This window comes from Gadus chalcogrammus, chromosome 23 (genome assembly GCF_026213295.1).
Source record: "Gadus chalcogrammus isolate NIFS_2021 chromosome 23, NIFS_Gcha_1.0, whole genome shotgun sequence".
Classification (NCBI taxonomy): domain Eukaryota; kingdom Metazoa; phylum Chordata; class Actinopteri; order Gadiformes; family Gadidae; genus Gadus; species Gadus chalcogrammus.
The window spans coordinates 18,467,384-18,475,685 of record NC_079434.1 but is presented as its reverse complement, the minus strand read 5'-3'; the positions used below and the strand labels follow the sequence as shown (position 1 = coordinate 18,475,685).

At 45.4% G+C, this 8,302-nt stretch overlaps 1 long non-coding RNA gene across 6 annotated transcripts in view; it reads left to right on the top strand.

Moving 5' to 3' along the window:
• The first annotated feature begins 619 nt into the window (after positions 1 to 619).
• Positions 620 to 8,302, top strand: part of LOC130377463 (uncharacterized) — a 77,213-nt gene continuing 69,530 nt past the window's right edge. The window contains exons 1-10 of one of the 6 annotated variants that reach the window (XR_008894173.1): positions 620 to 739; positions 1,432 to 1,460; positions 4,750 to 4,841; positions 5,080 to 5,181; positions 5,454 to 5,645; positions 5,780 to 5,860; positions 5,949 to 6,028; positions 6,135 to 6,213; positions 6,546 to 6,666; positions 6,852 to 7,053. This is a non-coding gene — a long non-coding RNA (uncharacterized LOC130377463). Of the gene's footprint in view, positions 740 to 1,431; positions 4,842 to 5,079; positions 5,222 to 5,428; positions 5,646 to 5,779; positions 5,861 to 5,948; positions 6,029 to 6,134; positions 6,214 to 6,545; positions 6,667 to 6,851; positions 7,054 to 8,302 lie in introns of all 6 variants that reach the window. The other 5 variants (XR_008894172.1, XR_008894168.1, XR_008894170.1 and 2 more) reach the window with 5 other exon arrangements.

Below are 8,302 nucleotides of genomic sequence, written 5' to 3'. Positions count from 1 at the left end.
CTTATGGTGTATAACTATGGTGTGTGTGTGTGTGTGTATCTCTGTGGTGTATACCTATGGTTTGTATCTGTCGTTTGTGTGTGCATATGGTTTGTATCTATATGTTGTGTGTGAATCTATGTGTGTATCTGTGGTGTGTGCGTGTGTGACAGTTTGACCACTGTCCCTGTCTGTTTAACTGCCCGTCAATAGCGCGAATTGATGGATAGTGCATGAACAGCAAACCTTCAAGCATACAATATACATACAAGCTCTTTATTCAAGCCACACACACTCACAAACAATCTCTCCCTCTCACCATGGCTCCGTACTGCAGACTAAAAGAGTCGGGGTGGGGCTGAGGGCTTTAAATATGGTGTCAGGAAACACCTGCTGCCACTGATTGGCCCAATTTGGGCCAAACCATTTTTCCTTGTGTCAAAGGAGGACACTGAACATTGACATTGGACATTAATGAGCGACAAGCCTAAATGCACTAGGGAAAATCACTGATCTAAAAGTTGAAATGAACTTTAACATGCATGCTGTATATTTGATGAGTTTATTCATGGTTGACCTGCAATATGCCACAGTATTATAATCCCCCTGTTGATTGAGCCTGTCTAGTGGGAGGGGCCATGGGGTATAAAATGGCTGAGCTGCTGTCCTTCTGACAGTCTGCTGTATGCTGTTGCCAGAAGAGGTTGTCTGTGTTGAGCAGGGTGCTCAGCTCTCCACGAGATGCTAAATATCTACTGAGGTGATTATTCCATCATGTTGTAAATTATGGTTAAATATACTCAGTGATTGAGTTTAATTTGCATTTATTTTGTTAATGGATTATGTGATTTATTGACATTATTTGAAGTACCGGTTTTTGATTTTGAATATGCTTGATTTATTATAGAGAATATTTAATAATTGATTTTGATTGAATTATTTGTTTTTGGAAATGGTTTTGAATGTTTTTATTTTACTATTTTCAGATATTTGGGGGTTGGCCTCCTCTGTATGTTTGGCACTTATCTGCCACTGTGGGGGAATGAATGTTGTTAAAAACCTATTTGCAACTGTGTGCCTTGCCATCCTTTGGGTTTGAAAGTCCGGTGTATGAAGGTTACATTACCTTCTGTGTGTGTGTGTGTGTGTGTGTGTGTGTGTGTGTGTGTGTGTGTGTGTCGCACAGTAAGGTGAATTGAAAGAAGACTTTTTTCGTTTTGAAGTATGAATCTAAATCCGACTCATCCCTTTAATTAAAATGAGGTAGGTCATTTAAGATCAAACACAGAGCTGAAATAGCCTCTCACTGTTACCAAGAAGACCACAGGGCGCCGAACCTGCATTGAGTTTTACTAATTGGCTCAATTAGCATTGAGTTTTACTAATTATGGATTGTGGTGGTTTAACTCATTTGAAATTTGTACCATGAGTAAACTGTTCCTTCCTTCAAAGGTCTATCATGGATACTTAACTGCAGTTCTGTGAGTATCCCAACTTAACCATGAAGATGAACTGCAAACTGTAAGTCATTAATTTCTCATTACTCTTGGGCACATTGATGTATTTTGGCTTCCTGGCGAGTTAACCTGTTACCTGAAGGTTGATCTGAGTAGCAAGGATGTTTTATTGGTTCATGGGTTACTTAGGGATTTGGTTTATGTTGGTTTTAATGATTTGTTAAAATGGTTACAGGCTCCAAGTTATTGTTGTAAGCCTGGGCAATGGGTTGGTTTCTGATATCTGCAGTCTTCTTTCATTCTACTCTCCTGAGCTCTGCATCTTCATCACATGAGTGTTGCTTTACTGATGAGGGTGTGGTCTGAGTGAGCAGATGTGCATACTGGGATACAGAGCTGTCTGAAGTCTACAGGTCTGTAGACACGCCCCCTCAGGGGAAACAGAGTGTTTGAGAAACTGTCGTGACGTCAGTTACATGGACTGGAATGTTCTTAAAGATGGAGACAGGGATTCAGAAGGAGAAACACCAGGGGGAGATGAGGGGGCTCCTCATCTCAACGGCCAAAACACAACTTCAGTCTGACAGAGAACCATGGAACACATTCAACAGTCCCCTCCAGGCATCGTGACTCCTCAGGAAGGTTTCATTTCCAAGGTCTTATTTGGGGCCATCCCCATATGGATCCTGCTCCTCAAGAGCCACCCCCCTCCACTGGGTGGTCTTCTGAACAGATGACCTCCTTCCTGTCCTCAGGCTGACTAAAGCTGCACCGTTTGCATCTGTGAAGGCCCCTCATTCAGGAAACCACTTGACCACAAAGACATGACTTCAGAGACGTTGAATCAACCTGGGACATTTTGGAGACGCAAAGCATAATCCATCACCAATGTGGGACGCCACTGAAGAATGTTGTGCATAATTTACATCTCTGGAGAAATTGGTTGTTCTGGTATGGGTGCCCTGGCAGGAGGCCTGGGGAGGCCTGGGGAATGATGGAATGTTATTTGGCATGAGGTTTTTACCCTGCATGATTGTTTGGCCTTTTATGGCTCAGTTGTGTGTGTGTGTGTGTGTGTGTGTGTGTGTGTGTGTGTGTGTGTGTGTGTGTGTGTGTGTGTGTGTGTGTGTGTGTGTGTGTGTGTGTGTGTGTGTGTCATGAGATGGAAGATTTTTGAGGGTTCTACTGTGTGTCTCCCACTCACACCTGGCATGGGGTTCTACGTGCCTGTCCTGGGTTCTATGTGTGTGTCCGGCTTGCTTTGACCGTGATAATGTTCATACGGGGGTCTGTGTGATTGGCTTGGGATATTGGAAGGGTCAACTAAATCATACCTGATGGATGACCACACGTTTACTCAAGGGCCTCCAGTAGACATGAAGAGCCCTGAGCGACGCTCCGGAGCGATATCCAACACGCTGGGCAGGAAGGAGAGTATCCAACTCAAGTGTAAAAGGATGCAAGCGGCGTGTTCAGATCAGTGACTTCAAACTAGGACTACATCAATCAGGATCAATGGAGGATGGACACCAAAAGGAATTCCACAAGGAGAGTCTGACGTTGGAAAGGGACCTAAATGGATTTTCAAGATGACCTTCAGACCTGTAATGAGACGGCTGTTCCTACCTGGCCGGATTGATGAAGAGCCCTGTGGAAACCTTCACCGGGCTTCAAGGTATAAGGAGGAGAATGTTTCCATGGTACTCTGATGAAGACCGTTGTTGTGTTCCACTGGCTGAGGGGAAGAACCCACACATCTTTCTCTTGACCGTTCTCCTCTGAGAATCCTGGTGCCATCTTGAAGGATATTCCAGCTCATGTAACTGATGTCACGACAGTTTCTTAAACACTTGGTTTCTCCTGAGGGGCGTGTCTATAGAACTGAAGACTTCAGACAGCACTGTATCCCAACATGCATCTCTGCTCACTCGGACCACACCCCCATGAGTAGGATGCAACACTCTAGTGATGGAGATGTAGAGTTTTATAAGTAACGAGGGAGCAGACTAAGGTGATTAGAACACAATGGAATGTCCAGTCTGTAAATCTTTAATCCATGAAGATGGTTGGATAGTTCAGGAATTGGGCTTTTTATTATGGGCAGTCCTTTCACTCGGATGCCCACGATGATGCCCATGATTTGCTGTTGGTGATGAGGTGGTCAGGGTGACGTTGCAGGGCTATGGTCGGCTCTCTGCTCAACGTTTAGATTTGCTCTGTATGGTTTATACCCGGAATAATCTAGATAATTGTAAAATGTATACACGGTTTTGTATTGAATGATTTTAGTTTTAAAGTTGTTGTGGGACGTACATGGTAGTTTGGTTCTTCGTATGGTTTTGAGTGATATAACTTGTACACACTGGGTGCATAATAATGTAAAGGTACACTGAATAGGAATGACCAACAGCAACAAACGGATCTCCTCAAGGTAAGTCTGTTGGCTGTGTTTTAATGAAGACCATCGCTGGACTTCAGGATCTTCCTCCGTTCAGCTCAAGGTGAGGCGCTGGTTCTGTTTTTTCTTTGGTTGGTTCCGGCCGGAATGTTCGGATTCCAGTCGGACGGTTTGTGCTTCCCGCCGTGGAAGGTTCTGAGTGCGGTCACTAGATTTAGTCCCAATGGTTAGCATAGAACGTTGTAGTCTTGACAACCATGAGAAACCACCTGGCAGTTTGTTGGACTGGAGTCCCCTGAGGGAATCTGGCGGAACGTTCTGGATTGTATTTGCGTAACCTCGAGCCGTTTCCTATTCTATTTCAGTCGGTTTCGATTGGGAATTGTTACCCCTATCTTAAACAACTTAAGTCTGATATTAAATACATACTCATGCGTACGTCGTACAATATGTTGATAAATTCCGATGGTTGCACTGTACTTTTAACCACGATGACGTGACGGGACTCTCACTGCGTACAAAACGGCGTTCTACTTGCGGGCCCATTTTTGACATCAGGGGAGGCTGAAAATCATTTCAAGGTGGAAGCTAATTTGACATTTCTTCAACGGAACCCAGCACCTGAATATGGCTGAGTATATTTGATTTAATATCGATACTGCTTAGAGTTCTTTGTTACTTCAACTTTTGTACGTTCTAAATATCTGCTGTCATTAATTGCCACAGAAGTTAAACCCTACCCAATGGAATGACGTTAAACAACGACTTTGGTTCAGTTACCAACTTCATTATATCAAAGCTAAAATAATGGCAGTCATTCCCACATGTTACAATAGAAGATACTCTAGTCTAGAACTGTACAAGGTTCAAAAGGTAACATGTAGTTTGTCCCAAGGTGTCTGCCTCCTCACCCAGAGCAAGACCTCCACCTCCTCACCCAGAGCCAGACCTCCACCTCCTCACCAAGAGACAGACCTCCACCTCCAGTCAGAAGTCCTCCAGAACAGGTCAGTGCTCTGTGTGAGTAGTCTTCTCAGGTCAGTTTCAATGCATGGCCTGAACCACTTCTTTAAACTTGTGGACAGCTCTGTCTTCATTCCCGAAAACGGGATGCTCATGTCTGGTCTCAAGTCTTTTCTAGCCTCGAGTTATAAAATAATAGTTCAATTAATTGTGCAACACTGTTTCGGATGAGTCAATTAAGTTTATTGTTGGGCAAATGCTGATATAAACCTGCTGCTGTAGCTGAACTGCGAGGCTGAGAGGCTGGGGACCAGAGGCTTGTGGTGCCAGGGTGGACCGGAGACTGAGGCTGGAGACCAGGGGCCCACAGCACCGGACCAGAGGGTAACCATCACCAAGCTCATCTGAAACACTAAAATCCACGGTAGTTTAGGTCTAGTTTTGATCATCTTATGACTTTAAATCTGTGCCAAGCTGTGATTTTAGTTAATTCATACGGGGGTTATGTAGTAGTCATGTGAGCCATTCATGTTACTAGTGCTCCTACGACCGTAGTGGATGAATTGCTGAATGCGACAATCTGCAGACATTGTCTAATTTAAGTGTTTAAATTTGTGAACCTCGGATGCAGAAGGTGGGGTGTGTTTCGTCCCCAGGTGATTTACTGCTGAGATGGACTGGGTTTGTAACCAGACCAGGAATCCATGTCTGGAGGAGCCGTGCTGAAGGAGCTGAGCTGATGGAGGACCCGTGCTGAAGGAGCTGTTGGAGGAGTCGTGCTGAAGGCCCTGCCTTGTGGAGGCCCTGCCTTGTGGAGGCCCTGCCTGGTGAAGGACGTCTGTCATGGGGTAGATGGAGCTTGACTCGGAAGTGATCATCACACTCACTGCTACCACAAACTACCGGCGTTTGTACCATATATACCAGACGACTACATCTGTTTTACCACATATTGAAGCAAGACTTTCGCTGTTTTTTCCAGACTAGGACTCTGTCTGAGGAGAGCTGCTGGTGGAGCTGAGACGCTGGAGGACGACTAGGAATCGACCGACAAGGATTCCTCGTAAGTTTGTTTTTAGTTACATGGTTGACTTAAAGGGCAAAATACAGCTGTTATGCGTTAACCAACTACCGCTGTGTTTTCTTACTAGAACGTGTTCCTGGAGAGGAGGCGAGCTGGTAGGGGAGCCGTGAATCTGGAGGATGAACATCACTCTACAAACAAAGGATTGTAAGTTTGTATTAACCAAACAAACCGGGAATAAAGGGCTTAAAAATAAGACCAACTACATGTTCGTTACCAGACTGTGGGGCCAGACTCGCTCTGTTTGTTCCAGACCAGAACTCTGGCTGAGGAGAGCTGATGGAGGAGCCAAGACTCTGGGGGACGACATCGCTCCACCAACCAGGATCCTCGTAAGTTTGCCGAAAATAAACAGTAGACTTGTTGTAACGCAGGATTAGTTTGTCCTGTACAAGTTCCGGCATACTATTGTGGTTGTTTACCAGACAAACTACAGCTGCTACTTTGTTACGCGCCATTAGAGCCCAACTACTCCTGTGTTTGTGACCTTACATTAGAGCCCATCTACTACTGTGTTTGTTACCTTGCATTAGAGCCCATCGACTACTGTGTTTGTTACCTGATGTTAGAGCCCACCTACTCCTGTGTTTGTTACCTTTCATTAGAGACAAAGTACTACTGTGTTTGTTACCTTACATCAGAGACAAATTGCGTTTCTAACCAGACCAGGAATCTGGAGGACTGATGGAGAAGCCGTACATCTGGAAGGAAAATCCTGAGGATCACCAGCACTCTACCATCAAGGATTCCTCATAAGTTTGCATTATCTGGACATGGTGGACTAGGTAGGGGGTTGGGGTTTCAACTCTCAAACCAATGGTGCCGGATTCAAGTCCTCAGAATACAATGATGTGTCCTTGAGCAAGGCGCCCTAAAGCCTGCCTGCTCCTTAAAGACTTATCTTTGGTTCAGATAATGTTGCATCTTTTGAATAATGAACCTAATCAATGTCCTTGTTTGGTCCGGGCAGACGCACTTGAGCTGAACCTCACCTGATCCTGTTTGGTCGGGGGTAGACACACCTGAGCTAAACCAGCCCTGATCCTGACATCCTGCTGGTCCCGTCTCCTCAGTTCATCTGAGCCTTGTCCTCCAGAAGACCTGCTGAGCTCAGCAGTCTGAGGCTGATGGATCAATGACCTCCAGTGGGAGTGATCTTCTTGACCCCACATGTAACCGTGTGCTTCCACACGCCTTTCCCTCACGTCTGTCACTAACCTCACTACTTCACTACTCTCTACTGCTTCCTCTTTTCTTCCTTCTCTCTGGTTCAAATCTTTACACTGAAGGCGCGTCTTCCTGCCCTCAGAGGGTTTAGCGTTAGGGTTGAGAGTCAGGGTTTAGAGTCAGGGACAGAGCTGGTCAGGGAGGACTGCTTTTACACAAACCTCTTCACTTGCTTTCGGAATGGTGGTGAAATTTCGAAAAGTTTAATTTGGAAAATGTTTTCCTCTGCGTTCCTTTATAAAATTGTATTACATTTCTGTCAAGTGTTTTTGTTTTCATATATTAAAATCCCACATTGACTTCTACATGTTTGGTGCGGTTCATTCAATTGTCCTTTCACTTGGTTAGTGTCAAGCTAAACTCCTGCAATACATTTAATATACATGATTGTTATTCAGCAATGTTCACATAATCCATTTTGTAAAAATATAAAACCTCCATATTACTACTAAATTCAAGCCTATTCATGTATTTAACAATGTACATACTGCCCCGCAGGCCATTCTCTGCTACTACAACGCAAATGTTGATTTCCTGAGTGGTAGAGACATTCCTGGGGCCGGGTCGCCACATATGGCGGAGAATCGACCGAGGACTCGACCAAGCTACGGTCCATTTTTTGAGTGAACGCCAGCCTCCAAAGCAGCCTCGACACAGCCGGAGACGAGGCAGCGGGCGATGCCGGCAGCGGGAGCAGCTCCGCTTCAGGCAGGACCGCCGCTCCAACACGAGGCCCCGAAGCTTCATCAAAGGGTAGAGGAGTGTGGCAACCCGGATCCGGCCCAGCACCCCTGGAAGCAGTCTACCCCCAGATGGTGCCATTGAGGGCGTTGGAGCGGGGGCCAATTATCTAAATGCAGAGCACCTGAGGAACAGGTGCAGAAGCAGGGCTTGAATAGCCTGCTTCTCCACTCAATCAGGGCTCTCTCAGCCATGTGGCTCGGGCAAGGAGAGACAGGTTCTCGTGGGATAGGACCGTCGATTCCTCCCAGGTTTCTAGTTATTTTCAGTATGAGACTTTTTGGATTAAACGGGCCTTTTTGCCCAGTAAAGTTGTGTCCGGTCTGGGGAGGAGGCGGTTCACTGGAGAAGGCGGGTTGCCAGAATATACAGTACATCGTTTTTCAAAAAGTCTTTGAAAATGGCTGATTACAACTTTATAGGCCTAATACAAATAAAATGATCAATATTAAT